We start from the raw sequence: 17,193 nt of genomic DNA on the forward strand, positions 1-17,193 counted from the left end.
GCTGAAGCAGAAGAGTCCCTTGAATCCAGGACTTTGAGGCTGAACTAAGCAATGATGGTACCACTACACTCCAGAATGGGTGACAGAGTGAGACCCTGTCTCAAAAAAAAAAAGCAAACAACAACAAAAATCAAAACAAACAAACAGTTTCTTTGGTTGTTTTTTTTTTTTGTAAAAGACAAATGTAAGAAGTGTTGGTGCAAATGAAGAGATAAGGGAACCTTTGTACGCTGTTGGTGGGACTGTAAATTGGTATAGCCATTATGGAACAGAATATGAAAGTTCTTCAAAAACTAAAAATAGAACTACCATATGTTCCAGCAATCCCACTTCTGGGTATATATCTGAAGGAATTAAAATTAGTATCTCAAGGAGATATCTGCACTACCATGTTCATTCCAGAATTGTTCACAATAGCCAAGATACGGAACCGCCCTAATGACTGTCAACAGATGCATGGATAAAGAAAATGTGGTATATATGTCTACAATGGAATATTATTCAGTCTTAAAATAGAAGGAAATCCTACCATTGGCGACATCATGAATGAACCTAGGGGACATTTTGTTAAGTGAAATAAGCCAGACATAAAAAGACAAATACTGCATGTTCTCATTTGTATGTGGAATCTAAATCAATCAAACTCATCAAAAACCTGAGAATAGAATCATGTTCGTCCAGGGCTAGACAGGGGGAAAAATGGGGGGATTCTGGTTAAAGGGTAAAAACCTTCAGTTATATGATAAATAAGTTCTGGAGATCTAATGTATAGCATGGTGACTATTGTTAATAATTATGCACTATGTACTTGAAATTTTCTAAGAGAGTAGATCTTTTTTTTTTTTCTGAGATGGAGTTTCACTCTTGTCGCCCAGGCTGGAGTACAATGGTGCGATCTCGGCTCACTGCACCCTCTGCCTCCTGGGTTCAGGTGATTCTCCTGCCTTAGCCTCCTGAGTAGCTGGGATTACAGGCGTGAGCCACCACGCCCGGCTAAGTTTTGCATTTTTAGTAGAGACAGGGTTTCACCATGTTGGTCAGGCTGGTCTCGAACTCCTGACCTCAGGTGTTCCACCTGTCCCGGCCTCCCAAAGTGCTGAGATTATAGGTGTGAGCCACCACGCCCGGCCCTAAGAGCGTAGATCTTAACTGTTCTTATCACATGCACAAAATTAGTAACTATGTGAAGGTATGGATATGCTAATTAGCTTAATTGTGCTAATTATTTTACAATGTATATGTATATCAAAACATCATCTTGTACATCTTAAATATATACAATATTGAGGCATTATTTGTCAATTATACTTCAATAAAGCTACAGAAAAAGTAAAATGCCCATAGTTTACAGCATAAAATTTTATTACACTCTAGCTAACTGAAACAATTGTAGGAATAAACAGAATTAAATAAAATATAATACACAAAATGGGCTTCTTTGCTTTCCTTTCTTTGGAGGAGTAGTAATAGCTAGTAGGACTTACGATTTCCGACATTTGATTTTGATTTCCATGATAGGTCAACCAGCACTTACATAGGCTGCTCCTTTGAGTATCTTGAAAATCATGTGCATAGTTATAAATTATGTAAAGTTCAATAAAACTCCATTTTGCTCATGTGCAGGCTGCTCATGCCTGTGTCTTTTATTAGGTTGACTCCAAGATCCTCAAAGGTAGAATATGTTTCTGATTTATCACCATTATTCCCAATGCCTACCACAGTGCCCGATATACAGAATGGACTCCATAAATGCCTGTCAAATTAAAATGAACTATTTTAGAATTATTCTGGGAAGAGAATCAATGTTTACCGGGTGACTGATTTATTCAGTGCCAGGCATGTCCAATATATTATCTCATTTAAGGCTCACTGCGATCTCAAGAAGCAAGTGTTATCCACCACCATTGTAGGGTTGAGAATTTTGACGTAGACAGAAGTAACTTGTTAAAGATGAATGAAGCTCATTAAATTCCAAACTCTATACTCTATCCAGTACAATAAGAGTGCCTTCCCCAATGGGCTGCTGTGAAGGTCAAATGAGTTAATATATGGAAAGCATCAGAACTGTGTCTGAAATATAATAAACAATATATACATCTTTGCTGTTCTTATTTTACTGTTTCTCGGGGTAGATGATAAAGAAATGTTCACTGAGATTTTTTTTCTTATGCCACACTTAATAAAATGACATTGTTATTTTAAAAAGAACAAAAGAAAAAAACCCCTAATTATTAGGTGACTTATTTCATGACATGTTTAGTACTAAAGGAACTTAGAATGTTCCTTTAAGATTTGGTTTAGTTTAACTTGAAAGATCATTGGTGGGTAGTTTGTGTACAGTTAGCATCTACATGTTATGCCTGGATTTGAGAAAAGCTTTGCTTGTTACCCCTGTTGAATTTCAGGGAAATTTGCCCAGTTTCCATGGTGGACTTGATTCAACACTGAGCAGAGATAGAGTCTTGTATTTCCATTACTTGGCCAATTCAGTGTCATTAATTCTCTTCAAAGTCTGTAATCATAATGTCAATAGAAAGCCGAACGAAGTGAAAGGTGGGTGAAGGCGGCAGGTTTTATAAGTAGGGCCTTAAGATGCATGTAGATGGTCTTCATGTTCTAAGCCTATCCTCAAAGCATTGAGAAACTTCAATGTTTTTGGCAGTCAATGAGAATTTAGACCTGTGCCTCCATCATAACAGTTTTTTACCCTCCCTTCCCCTGTTTCGACCATGTCTTCTCAGATTTGTCCCTCTTTCCTCAGTATTGAGTTTAGAGTCTTGAGATGTGTCTTCATAGATGAAGAAACTGAAGTTAATCTTAATTGAGCTGCCTGGTAAGCCTGAACTTCCTACACAGTGTAGAAGCATATCTGGTGTCAATTGTCCCCACTTTCTAGAACTTTGGAAAACTTGTAGAGACTTAGGCTAGTTTCTGTGCTCCCCACTCGTAGATTATCTGTCACACCTCAAAGTAGGTAGAAACCGAGTAGTATCAGGGATAGGACCTCCCTCCCACCTTTTTGGAAATTTCATCTGATCAGCTCTTCTTGCAAGATTGCATCCTGCTATGACCTCACAAATTTTTCTTGTCTCTATGTAAATTGCTATCTTTTCAGGTGATGCATGACAGCCTCCGTTTGCTCAGGTCTCCATTTGTACGGAAGCTGTTATTATGGAATAAGTTTAATGGGTCGTGAATTTTGTGGAGAAAGGGAGGGTCTCTTGATGACTTTGTATGTACCAGCCCTGGACCTACTGGCTCCACAAGGAGTGCATTAGGCTAAATATTTTTAGCCCATTGACTCTGGAGGTAACAACCCTAAATGCTTCATTAAATTTTCATGGGTGAGTGTCAGAAGCTACGAGGAAAAAAAAAAACACCCCAAAACAGAAAAGCACAAATCCATCACATTATCTTTGTTATTACACAGCTGGAAGACAAGAGTGTAGCCCCAAAAAGAGTAACGGTAAACTTTTAAAGGAAGGGTTGCCTGCCTCTTGCTTTCCTTTTCTGCACCTGGGTCCAACAGGGTGGTTTGTGTGCTGTGCGAATCTACATATTATGCACTTGATTTGATTCACCAGGCTCCTCTCTTCTCCTGCATTCAGGCCTCTGGAGACAGGTATGCCACACAACAGGAATTTCCTGGAGTTGAATCTAGTCTCACGGTGGAAGAATTTTCAGGATGACCCAATATTTTCTGCGACTTGGTGTTTCTAGGATCTTTGTAAGCTAGGACCCTAAGCAAGGAGCAACTGACTGTGTACTCGCTGGAGCCGCCTCCCGCACAGCTTCGAATCGGAGGATTGTTTACTCCCAGTCATTCTAAGAGCCGAGTAGGGGAGTCGCGGGGAGTAAGCCGGAGTTAACCGTGGTCTGCGTGCTCTCAGGGGCACGGGTCTCTCCCGAGGACTGACGGAAACGTGACACGTGCCAGCCTTCTCCCTCTCAACTTGCCGAACTTTGCCTGGGAAACCTCAGTCAAAACAGGAGCCGCCGAACCTGCACTGGCGGCTGGGAGCGAGCGCCCCCTCCTGCCAAGGGGCGTGGGGGCAACATGCCCTCGCGGAGACTCCCCTCGTGGTTTCGCCCTTCCTGGCACTCCATATATTTGGGTATGCATATGTTTTCGAGGCTTGGATAAAAGGGTAGATCCTAGAGAAAAATGAGAGAGGCCAGGCGGAGCTGCGTCCAGTGGTGGTGATGGGGGAGAAAACACTGGATACTTTGTGACAACCCCCCTCCCTTACCCTCTCCACGCTGGCGCGGCTGGGGCGGGGACCCCTCGCTCTCGGCTCGTCTCTCCCCCTTCCGCGCTGGGATGGAGAGAGAGTGCAGGGGCTCCAGAGGCGCGACTGCAAGCCGCGGCGCCCCCGCTCGCTCGCTCGCTCGCTCGTTCTTCCACCTCCTCGTCGCCACCGCCACTCGGCTAAGCTCTCGGAGCGCGCTCCGGCTGCGCAGAGAGCGCCCCGGAGGGAGCCGCGAGGCCGGGGCGAGGGGCGCACGGCCCGGCGGCGGCGGCCGGGGAGCTAGCAGGTGAGCGGTGCCGCGGGGCGCCGGGCGGGCGCGGGGGGCGGCGGGGCGGGGGGCCGCGGGAGGAGGCGGGTCCGCGCGGGTGGCGGTCTCCTCCCCCTACTCTGACGCGGGGCCGGTGGCTCCCGGGGAGGATGGACCCAGCTCGGCGCTCGCCCGGGCTTCCCCGGGCTGCAGAGCGCGCCTGAGTGCCGCCGCCCGCCGGGCATGGGGAGCCGCTTCCTGGGCGGCTGCGGCAGCGGAGGAGGATGCTCTGGGCTAGGCGAGGTGAGGCGCGGCGGGGGCGCGCGGCAACCCTTGAGTTCAGCGCGGCAGGTGCCCCGCGAGGACAGGGCGCCGGGGAGCCAGGAGGCTTCGCTGGGGCCCCCGGGCGCGGAGGAGGGCTCCTGGGACGCACCACTCAGCAGTTTGGCTAGGGGTGCTGCGAGGATGGCGACTGCAGCAGTTTTTCGCCTTCTCCCTCCACTTGCTGGGAGGAAAAGGGCGACTTCTCTTTCTCTGTCCTGCCCCCCATCCCCGCGCCCCTGTCTCCCTACTTCCGACCACGCGCGATCCTGTCTCCAGACTTGTCCACCCCTGACACGCGTCTCTCTCCAAGACCCCCTGCGCCCTCTTTCCTCCTGCGGTCCTGGCTATATCGGTCTTCGAGCCTGCCTTCTCCCGCTGTCCTGGGCTCCCGAAACTCCCTCCCTCCCTCGCTGGTGGCCAGACCCTTTTCCTCATTCGGCCGAACCCCGTTCTCACTTCCCTACTCCTCCGTAGCGCTGAGATTCGGCTTCGACCTCTCGAAAAACCGACTCTATCCCAGTAATCCCAGCCCTTTCGCGGGCACCGTGAGAACTGGATCCCGCGTTCCTCGGACCCCGGCCTTTCTTCGGATCCTCTGTGGACTCTGTTCTCTGCCGCTTGTCCCCCTCCATCCACTCCCCAGCACCCCCTCCCCCCACGCCCAGCTAGTCGCCTCCCCAGCCCGCCCCTCTTCCTTCTCTCTGCTCCAGACTCGACGCTCTGACTTGGATGCAGAGAGCTCAGTTTTTTTTTCTACCAAGGAAACTTTAAATCTCTGTGGTTCGGCTCATAAAGCAGGCACACAAGAGGGTGTCAACCGCCGAGAGAACCCAGAGGCAGGGAGTCCGAGATGGGGGGAGGTCGTGTCGCGGCGTCTGAAAGGGGCCACTGGGTGAGTGTACAAAGTAAATTTCAAAACCAGGGTGGCTGCTGCAGCCAGGACCCTGCCTCCGCTGTCTGCGTCCCGAGGAGTATTATTGTGACCCCTGGTGGGAGGGCGCATCTTTTCTCTGCACTTTTTAAGGCGCTTTTTCTTTTCTCTGTTTTTGTTTTTTGGTGGTGCTGGTGGGCCTGATGGGGGGCAGTGGGCACAAGGGAACGCTGCCTGGAGAGGCGGACGCCACTTGGCTGCTCCCAGACCCGCCAGACTGTGTACGTTTCACTCCGTGTGAACTACCCCCAACCCCCAACTGCATCGCACAAATCCTCATTGTTGGGGGTCTGCTGGGGCACTTCCGCTTAGGCTGGGAGAGTCTGAAGGAATGGCGTGGGGGTGGGGAGGCCGGGGGCGCTTGGCTACCGCTCCGCTCTTGGCGGCGGGCGGAGTGGAGAGCGCCGCGACGCGGGCATCTGTGCGCTCCGGTGTGTATGTGTCGCCGAGTCTGGGGTGCGCGCCCGCGTGGGTCGGTGTCTGCGTGTGCGTTTGGATGTCGGCGCACGCCTGTGTTTAGCTCCATTAGAAAGAGGGGCGAGTGTAGGGCTTGCGGTAGCGAGAGCGCCTTTCTCCGCCTGGGAGCTGGACGGGGGCGAGCCCGGGGGCGAGCCCTCCTGCGAGCTGGATGCTCCAGTGCAGCTCCTAGCCAGCCGGCAGGGACCGGGGCGAGAATCCGCGCCGTCGTTTCTTCCTCCTTCCTGCTCCCTTCCTGCTGGCCGGTTAAATACACTTTAACAGTGTTGATAGTTTTGAATAAAGGCTGTGTGGGGGTTCCACTACACTTTACAACACTTAACGTTTTCAAGTAATCATATAAATTAAATTAAAGGTGGCTTACGTTCAGAACCGCCTAATTATCCAGTTCCCGTTGGTACATTTATGTGCCAATTATAGGTCTTTGGGAAATCCATAAAATTACAAACCATCCCCACCCCTTGAATTAGCACCCATTGTTTTTGTGATCTCCGTGATGAGTGATTCTGGATGGCACCGGAACTGCGCAGGCACTAAGATAGATGGGGGTTCGGAGATGTCAGAAGGAGTAGGCACCCCCCCCCCCGCCCACCACCCCCCATCTCTTTCACTCCCTATCCTGACAAGGCTTGGTGACAATTCTGGGAACTGAAAGTGATCAAAGATTTTCTTGATTTCCTATTGAGAAGGGCACCTAATCAAAGCTGTATAAAAGTCAACTTCTAAGCAATCAGAAATTGTCTGCTGATGTCCTTGATTGAAACCCCAGCATTCAAATGGAATATTGAAGAACTCGCAGAAATGTCTTTTGAAGCGCTATTGTTCTTTTCCATACACAAAGGCTCTCTTAAAGGTTTAGGAAGTTCAAAATGCAGTGGTTTGAAAGGACTGACTTTGTAACTATTTGGCAACGCTGGGAGGATCCGCAGGGATGAGAAAAGAGGCCGAGGTGGGAAGTGCAAATATGTTGTGACCATCTTCTTGGGAACGGTGCTGCTATCAAGTAGGAATTCAATTCTACACATCGAGTTGGCAATTAAATCTCTTCCTAAAGCAGATTTAGAAGATGATTTTTAGTAGTTTTTATTTTTTAATGGTTTGCTTAAGGTCTGAATAGGCATATCTGAAACATTTAATCATGTTCATTGTATTCAATGATAAAATCTGAATAAAAATTACTTATTGTTGATGAAGCTCATCTCACAAGCTGTTTCACAGTATGTTTCATTTGCAAGACACACCATTGTGTGAGGCTGCCGGGAAGAGATTGTATCACTTATTGTTCATTTTCTCCTCCCAACCCAGAGAGGAATATTCTTCTTCATTCCCCTTTGCCCTCCAAAGTAATTTTTCTTAAATGGGTGAGTGTTTGGCTTGGTACCTGATAGTACCCATCTAAAAAATTGCATTTGGTAGATTTAGGATGCTTGGAGCCACCCTGCAGGCAGATGAAGAATCTAATGGAGGCAGCATTTCATTTTGATAATTCACTCAAGTCAAACATTTTGTTTTTGCTGGGATTTAATCCTTCTCTCAAACTAATAAAGCAAACAAAGCAAGAAAATCACAGTTTATGTCTCTTAGATGGCACTTTAAAAATAGCATAAATTGAAGGGTATTGTCCGGAACTTTAAATGTGATTTAGGACTTACTGAGACAAAGAATACTCGTGGTTGAGTTAAGCAGTTGAGGATGAATCTCTTAACTTCCCAGAACCTTGCTTTCATCATCTGCAAAACGGACAATATTACCTACCTTGTGGGTCTTGGAGCAATTTTATGGGGAAAATCACATGACTGGGTGCTTTGGCACATAGCAGGATTTCAAGAGAATGATCTCTTAGTAATAGCATGGAATTCTGTTCAAGAAAGTGGATGGCATTTGGAATTGGAAGACCAGGATTGAATCCAGCTACTTCTGACTTTGTGATGTTTGGCAAGTCACCTTTCATTTTAATAAAAAAGAATAATTAACCTTTATGGAGTACTGCTAAGAGTCAGGAATGCTTCTAAGCACTTTACACATATTAACTTATATAATCTTCAGATAACCCTAGGATGTGGATACTTGTATTCTCATTTGTATTAGCTAGATAAGGAAACTGGGGCACAGGAAGATTTGGTAACTGGCCTGAGATTACATAGCAAGTAAGGGATGGAACTAGGATTTAAACCTAGCCATTCTTGTTCCACGGTCTGTCCTAACCACTGTTATGCTGCCTCTGAGTGAGGAAGTGATCCCAGCTAGCTCCCAGGGTGTAAAATTTAATGGAGAATAATGAAATAGTAAGACTTCTATAGGAGCAAGCTACATATTTCCCCATTTTTGGATGCTAGCAAACAAAATGGGTGTTACCTTATCATCAACAGGGAGTGGGGCAATGATAGGCACTTTGAACACTTGTGACTCTGTGGCAGTTTCTATCAGGCATTGGTTAGTATTGGTTCACATCTATTTACTCTGTGAAAATGTTTATTAATTAGGTAACAATTAGTAATCAATTAGTAGATAATTGTTTAGGCAATTAGTAACGCAGAAACAGCATTACTGCTTTTCTCAGTTACTAGCTGTGGTAAGCAGAGATTCTCAAACTAAAAGGTGGTATAGCAGGTGGTAAGGAGTCTGGACTTGGTTTCTGGACTGCCTGGCTTCAGATCTCAGCTCTACCAGCTCTGTAAGCTGTGTGGCCTTGGCCAGCTAATCTAACTTCTCTGTGCTTTATAGTTTTCTTTATAATGAAATAACTGTACTTACCTCATAAAATTATGAAGATTACAGGAACCAACACAAAGTGCTTAGAATAATACCTAACATGTAAAGTTACTTAGCTATTAGTGTTATCTTTCAAATGAGATAAAAACCCATCCCCTAGATAATGAAAAAGTTTTTGATCATTGATATTCTGAGAGTTATGTATCCCAATAGTATCTGGTCTATCTTTAGGAAGAGATACATTTTAGGATTTTAGGGAAGGGTTTTTTTTTTTTTTTAATTGGAAATATTTCCTTACACATTTTGGCTCTTTGTGAAGAGGAGTTGTGGAAGTACACATCATGTTAAAATTTCCATGCCATTTTACTTTTCCGCAGTTATTCTGAGGAAAGTAAAATGACTTTGATTGAATTCTAGAGGTGTGTTTGTCAACTGTCCTAATTTACAGATTGAAAGAATATTAGGCTTGCAGAGATACGTAACTTTACAGCCCAGAGGCGCCATCGCAACTCAGGATTCTTGGACTCCTTGTCCAGTGCTCCTTTCACTAGACCAGATTGTCTCCTATACCAGGATAGAGACGTGGCTTGAAAATATAAATAAAACTTGGCAGAGGAGGTGTTGTCAGGCTAAGAGCATGAGCCAGCTAGACATTCTGTACTGAAAAAAGCATGTCAGTAGGAAAAGAAAACCCCTCCTCTGGTATGTACATTTATATCCATGAAAACTCACACTGAACTGAATCTGTGAAATGCATATCAGGATATAAATTCATGTAAAAAAATGAAAACAACTCATTAATCAAATTAATCACCTGGATATTTCCCTCTGATTGGAGAGCAAATGTTCAGATTTCTTTTTCTTTGACATGTTCTTTTTATTTTTCTTCCATTTAGTTTTGAGATGTGGGAAGGTTTTGGTTGAGGAATCATAAAACTCCTCTGGCATCTATTTTATGAAATATGTAGCATATTCTATTGGAAAGAAATTGCAAGCTTGCTTTTATTATTATTATTTTATTTTATTTGAAGCTGACATATAACCAATCTGCAATGCCAGTGGGGGAGTCTCATAAACAGAAAGGAAAATATAAATAAAATTCTGCTGAATAGAAGAGATGACAGCTAAAATGATGAAAATTTTGTGGTGGTGAAGGCGGGCTGTTTAACTTATGGTATAAAAATAAGGGGATGGGTCCTCCCAAATAGTTGTAAGTAGTTCAGCATGAACCCAAATCGGCCATCTTGACCACCTGTAGTGAGTCTTGCAAATTACCAACCCCATGCATCTGCTCCAAGCTTCATATTGATTTACAATTTTCTTTGTTGGTCAGTCTCTGCATCTCTTGAATGGACTCATGATTTGTTTACTTGGTATCCATCAATTCAGGTATCTCTTTCTTTGCTCTTTCTCTGTCTCTGTCTTTCCTCGTTTCTATCTGTCTTTGTCACATTCAGTCTTTATGTCTCTTTGTTTTTATTCATGTTAGTGTTGCAACTGAAAATAATTGAAAAGCTGTGAATATGCATTGAGAGAATCTGGGAAATTGAGGAAGAACATTCTGGTCATGCATATAAACATCACTTCTATGTCCATTCAACAAATGTTTACTGAGCACCTACTTTGTGCTTGACTCTGGCTCTGTGCTAGGCATTGTGAAGAGTACCAAGATGCAATTGCACAGTTTGCCATCTAGGGACCTGGTTTCATGCATAAATAACTGTTACAGCAGGAGATGCGCTATGGAAAATATGTATACAGCTGTGGAACCTTCTGGAGGTGGTAATTTACTCTACCTGGAGAAAGGAAAGGCTGGGGGAAGGCTTCATTTCACCTAGGTCTTGAAGGCTGACCAGGAGTTTCTCAAGGCTTAAAGGCAGTTCTGACTGATAGGATTTCATGGACAAAGTCATGCAAGCATGAAGGATGGTTATTGACTTAGGGATGGGCATAATTGGGTACAGAGGTAATGTAGAACATGCATCAAAATGGGTTTTTTTAATAGAGCATTTTCCAAACTGTGTCCCAGGAAACACTAATGTCCCCTAAGATCATTATGAATATTTCAAAAGGAAGAGGGCTCAGAGGGAAAAATAAGTTCCATGTTCAAAAATGTTTGGAAGGTATTGAATTACATATCCTGTTCTTAGTAAGATGTGGTATTTACTGATATGTTAAAGGTTCAGAGATTTTCTGCACTAAAGTCATTTAACTCATGAAGAATTTTAAAAATTCATTTGCCATAGAACCTTCGATTTCAAGTAGCATCTCTCAGTGTCTTATGAAATAGATTGGGAAAAATGTAGAGAATCACTTAAGCCTTTTAAGAGTAGTTTTCATTCTATCATGAAAATAATATGTGTGTGATTTGAAATGTAGGACAGAATATTTAACCCATTTATGCCTAGTGTTCCTTTATTGGAATGCTAAGCTTGTGGGCGTTATTTATATCCTACTGCTCAAGGTCATCACCAAAGTCTCATTTTTCACAAAAAACAATTTGCAACCTCTGGCATAAATGGGTTAAGACACACAAAAAGTATAAATAACAATATAATAAAAAGTTTTGTACCTACCACTCAGCTAATGAAATAAAGCCAGATAAATACAGTTGAAACCTCCTAGTAACCTTTCTCTGATCATACGTCCCCTTCTCTTGGCAGACATAGTCACTATCCTAAATTTGATAATTCTTTTGAATATATTTTTCCAGAACAAACCTAAACAATTCTACTGAATTCTCTTCACTTTCTAGCTCATTACTGTATATATAATAAAAAGAAATGGTATTTTGTCCAGTAATTTTCCTGAAATAAAGGACATTTATAAACTGTCTAGCTAGTCACTACATAGATAATAAGAAAGAAATAGTATTTTGCCTAATAATTATACTGGAATAAAGGACATTTATGAACTACTTAGGGAAAGGAAATATAGCTGTCCCTTTTAACTCTGGTGTCTGGAATGTAGTAGATGCTCAATAAGTTTCTGCTTAATTGAATTGAACTAAATGTGTTCAGTCTGCTGTGGTTCATTAAGTTAATTTGGGTAAAAAGATTAGGGTAAATTGTTTTCCATAGACAATATTGAAATTCTTTGTGATCAGTGAACTTGAAAATCATTTTTTATTGTGATTCTTTATTTTGTAATCTAGATTTGGGAGTGAATTATAATAATTATCTGTTGAAAGTCATTTCTATGTTTTATTGACATCTCTTAAAATCATTAACAATAACTACTTATCCAAATCTGTCCTATTAAAACAGTCGATTCACTAGAGCTATCTACTTCCATTATAGGAAAAATTATAAATATAACTGCTTTCATCCAAAGAGGAAATTTTAAAATTGCAATGCTATGTAATTACTCAGTACCCTGACATGAAATGCATTGAAAGTTTATGAGGTTCCATTCCTTGGGGTCCCCAAGAAATAACTTACTATCAGTAACAGAGTGTTGTTATTAGATACTATCATGCCAACAGAAGCATCTCTTTTGATATATGCAAGGGACATCTTGAAAAAATTTACATCACCTTAAACATAAGTCATATGTGGGTGACATTTTCTTCTCTTATTGTCTCAGACTATATTCATATATTATGGTATATATGTCAACATGTAGAGTGAATGGCAGAATATTGGTGAAGAATGCATGGTAGAATGAATGAAAGGAGAAAGGAAATGGAAGACTCACAGGCTCACCGGGGGAAGCTTTTGGTACAAAATCATGGCTGTGTGGGAGACAGTAGATTACCTTCTCTCATGGGGTTAGAAGTTGATCTACCCTAGGGTTTTCTATCCTTGCTTTCACTGATATATATTTCTCCTGGTAGTTTTTGTAGTAGCAGTTAAATCCCAGCAGTTAGCAGAACAAGAATGAACTTTGTGGTGTGAATGATCATAAACATAGAAAAACGCTGCACAGAGGGTAAGGAAGAGATGCTGTACAATCCTAGTCCCTGGTGATGGTGTAGCAGTGCCTATAATGATGGCATGTGGTGGTGCTTGTCTTGAATTGCAGGCCATGTTATTCTGAGCAGTATTATATGTCTACTCACGAAAGTTCTAGGTATAAGCCACATCCATTCAAATATACTCAGGTTAAACCAGTAGTGCTAGTAATCTAATTGTGGACAAAGTCAAAGATGGGCCAACCATATGCTGAATCTGAGCTATGGCATGTGTTGTCAGAATATAGTTCCAATAAATGCAAAAAGGTTATTTATGCCTTTGGGAAGCTGAATAGATTTATAGACCACATAGAAGTTGGATTTTTGCCAACCTTCTGCTATCTAACTTCTTAATTTTAATGTAGTTGAATTTGTCAATCTTTTATGGTTAGCACTTTTTATGTCTTGTTTCAGAAAGCCTTTTTTTTCCCACTCTGATGTCATGAAGATATTCTCCTTTGTTATCTTCTAAAAGCTTTATTGTTTTGTTTGCCTTTCAAATTTAGGTTCTCTAATCCATGTGGAGTGTGTGCATATATGTATGTGTGTGTGTGTGTGTGTGTGTGTGTGTGTGTGTGTGTTGTGTGAGGTAGGCATTTATTCTAATTTTCTTTCATATGGAAAAATGATTTTCCTGGAACTTAGAGTCAATTTCTAAGCATATGTTTTAGCCACTCTTTTGCCCTAACCAAACTTTATTATAGCTTTTTAATGAATCTTGGTATTGGCCAGGACACATCCCTAAAAGTGTCCTTCTGCAAAAGTGTCTCAAGAGTGTCTTGGCTTTTCTTGGGCTGTTTTCTTCCATATACATTTTATAATCATCTTTCAAGGTTTCACAAGAATACTGTTGAGATTTGATTTGAGTTTTATCAAACTTATAGACTGATTAAACGATAATGCCATCATTAGGACATTGAGCCTGAGTCTTTCTACCTGTAAATATAGTAACTCTTTCCATTTATTTAGTTCTTATTTAATGTCTTTCAATACAGTTTATAATTTTCTTCAAAGGGCATGCACTCTTTTTAGATTGAGTTTTAGGTGGTTTATATTTTTGTAATTGCCATTGTAAATGTTATCTTTAAAATTATATTTTCTAGCTATATATTAATTTTCATCCTATGCTACCTGTGTTTCTTATTCTAAATGGCAAATAGTCAGGAGAGGAGGAAAATCATGGGTGTTTTTGAATGCTTACTATTAAATAAATTCAGGCATCCATGGGAGATACGGCTGGTTCCATTCCAGGCCACTGCAATAAAGAGAATATTGCAATCAAGTGAGTCACACAAATTTGTTGGTTTCCCAGTGTATATAAAAGTTATGTTTACACTATACTGTAGTCTGTTAAGGGTGCAATAGCATTATGTAAAAAAATCAATGTACATACCTTAATTGAAAATACTTTATTGCTCACATATGCTAATAATCAGCTGAGCCTTCAGCAAGTCATAATCTTTTTGCTGGTGGAGGGTTTTACCTCAATGTTGGTGGCTACTGACTGATTAAGGTGGTGGTTACTGAAGATTGAAGTAGCTGGGTCAGTTTCTTAAAATAAGACAATAATGAAGTTTGTCACATTGATTGACTCTTCCTTTCATGAAAGATTTCTCTATAGAATGCAATGCTGTTTGACAGTATTTTACCCACAGCAGAACTTTTTTCAAAATTGGAGTCAGTCCTCTCAAACCCTGACACTGCTTTATCAATAAGTTTATGTAAATCCTTTGCTGTCATTTCAACAATCTTCACAGCATCTTCACTAGAAGTAGATTCCATCTCAAGAAACCACTTTCTTTGCTCATCCATAAGAAGTAACTCCTTATCCGCTAAAGTTGTAGCATGAGACTACAGCAATTCAGTTTCATTTTCAGGCTCCACTTCTAATTCTAGTCCTCTTGTTATTTGTATCACATCTGCAGTTTCTTCTTCCACTGAAGTCTTGAATCCCTCCAAGTCAGCCATGAATCAACTTCTTCCAAACTCCTATTAATGTTGATATTTAGACTTCCTTTCATGAATCACAAATGTTCTTAATGGCATCTAGAATGATTATTTTTTTTTTTTTATTTTTTGAGACAGAGTCTTGCTGTGTCACCCAGGCTGGAGTGCAGTGGCGCGATCTCAGCTCACTGCAAGCTCTACCTCCCGAGTTCAAGCCATTCTCCTGCCTCAGCCTCTCGAGTAGTTGGGAGTACAGGCACCCGCCACCATGCCCAGCTGATTTCTTTTTGTATTTTTAGTAGAGATGGGGTTTCACTGTGTTAGCCACGATGGTCTCGATCTCCTGACCTCGTGATCCGCCCGCTTCCGCCTCCCAAAGTGCTGGGATTACAGGCATGAGCCACCGCACTGGGCCAAGAATGATGAATTCTTTACAGAATATTTTAAAATTATTTCACCAAGATCTATCAGAAGAATCACTATTTATGGCAGCTATAGCCTTATGAAATGTATGTCCTAAATAATAAGACTTGAAAGTCAGAATTACTCCTTGATCCATGGGCTGCAGAGTAGATGTTTTGTTAGCAGATGTGAAAACAACATTAATCTCCTTGTATGTCTTCATTAGAACTCTTGGGTGACCAGGTCTGTTGTCAAGGAGCAGTAATATTTTGAAAGGAATCTTTTTTTCTGAGCAGTAGGTCTCAACAGTGGACTTAAAATACTCAGTAAACCATGCTGTAAACAGATGTTCTGTTATTCAGGCTTCATTGTTCCATTTTTTAGAGCACAGGCAGAGTAGATTTTGTATAATTCTTAAGGGCCCTCGAATTTTCACAATAGTAAAGTAGCCAGCTGCATTCACCCCTAACGATAGAGTCAGTCTGTCTTTTGAAGCTTTGAAATCAGGCATTGACCTCTCCTCTCTAGCTGTGAAAGTCCTAGATAACACCTTCTTCCAATATAAGGCTGTTTTGTCTACATTGAAAATTTGTTATGTGGTATAACCAACTTCATCAATGATCATAGTGAGATCTTCAGGATAACTTGTTGTAGCTTCTATATCAGCACTTACTGCTTCACCTTGCACTTTCATGTGATGGAGGTGGCTTCTTTCCTTATAATTCATGAACCAAGGTCTTCTAACTTCAAAATTTTCTCTTCAGCTTCCTCAATTCTCTTAGCCTTCATAGAATTGAATAGAGTTAGGGCTCTAAATCAGGATTTGGTTTAAGGAAATACTGTGTCTGGTTTGATCTATCCACACCACTAAAATTCTTTCCATATCCACTATCAGGATATTTCTCTTCCTTATCAGTCATGTGTTCACTGGAACAGCACTTTTAATGTCCTTTAATCTATATCTTGTTTGTCCTGAGAAATAAGTACTGGCAGCGAGCTGCACAGAGTGGGTTGAGATCTTTTCCTTTGCATTCACGACTTGGCTGTCTGGCACAAGAGGCCCAGCTTTTAGCCTGTCTCAGCTTTCAACATGCCTTCCCCACTAAGCTTAATTATTTCTAGCTTTTGATTTAAAGTGAGAGACTTGTGACTCTTCCTTTCACTTGAACACATAGAAGCCATTGTGGGGTTATTAATTGGCCTATTTCAATATTGCTGTGTCTCAGTGAATTGGGAGGCCAGAGGAAGGGGAAAGTAGACGGGGGAACTGCCAGTCAGTGGAGCAGTTAGAAAACATACAGCATTTATTTATTAAGTTCATTGTCTTATGTGGGCATGGCTCATAGTGCCTGAAAGCAATTACAGTAGTTTCATCAAAGTTCACTTATCACAAATCATCATAATAAGTATAATAATAATGAAAACGCTTGAAGCATTGTGAGAATTACCAAAATGGGACAGAGACACAAAGTGAGCACCTGCTGTTGGAAAATGATGGTGATAGACTTGTTTGATGCAGGGTTGCTACAAACCTTCAATTTGTAAAAACATGCAATAACTGTGAAGTGCAATAAGGCGAAGTACAATAAAAGTAGGTATGTCTGTACTAGGTGCTTCACAGGCTCTCATTTGATACCTAGAAAAGCCTTAAGGAAAGGACTGTGGGTAACTTAGCACCACCCTCGACAGGTCACTGCTCTCCTTTGCAGCCTGATAGTGCAGAGGGCTTAAAAGGACATCTTTTGTCCCAATGGGCCAATGGGGATGCGGAGTAGGGAATGGAGCTAATGAGAGGGTGATCGACCAGGGTAGCCGCTAGTCACTTTGTTCAAGAGGCCGAGGTTTTTGAAAGACACCTCTGGGTTTCCTATGGAGAGAGAAGGGATCTGCAAAGGAGGGTACAGTTCCCTTCTGGTTAGACACCCTGTGGAGTGTGAATAACAGGTGCTGG

General features: G+C 42.1%; 1 protein-coding gene across 9 annotated transcripts in view; it reads left to right on the forward strand.

The window, feature by feature from the left end:
• Positions 1-17,193, forward strand: part of DAB1 (DAB adaptor protein 1) — a 1,250,774-nt gene that overhangs the window by 814,364 nt on the left and 419,217 nt on the right. Inside the window, exon 1 of one of the 9 annotated variants that reach the window (XM_014345447.4) lies at positions 4,161-4,536. The exons of 6 other annotated variants lie outside the window; for them this stretch is intronic. The gene's annotated coding sequence lies outside the window, so the exon portion shown is untranslated. Of the gene's footprint in view, positions 1-4,160; positions 4,537-4,632; positions 4,801-5,141; positions 5,714-17,193 lie in introns of those variants that run through there. 2 more of the 9 variants (XM_034965984.2, XM_008977959.4) reach the window with 2 other exon arrangements.

This window comes from Pan paniscus, chromosome 1, assembly GCF_029289425.2.
Source record: "Pan paniscus chromosome 1, NHGRI_mPanPan1-v2.0_pri, whole genome shotgun sequence".
NCBI classification, from domain to species: Eukaryota; Metazoa; Chordata; class Mammalia; order Primates; family Hominidae; genus Pan; species Pan paniscus.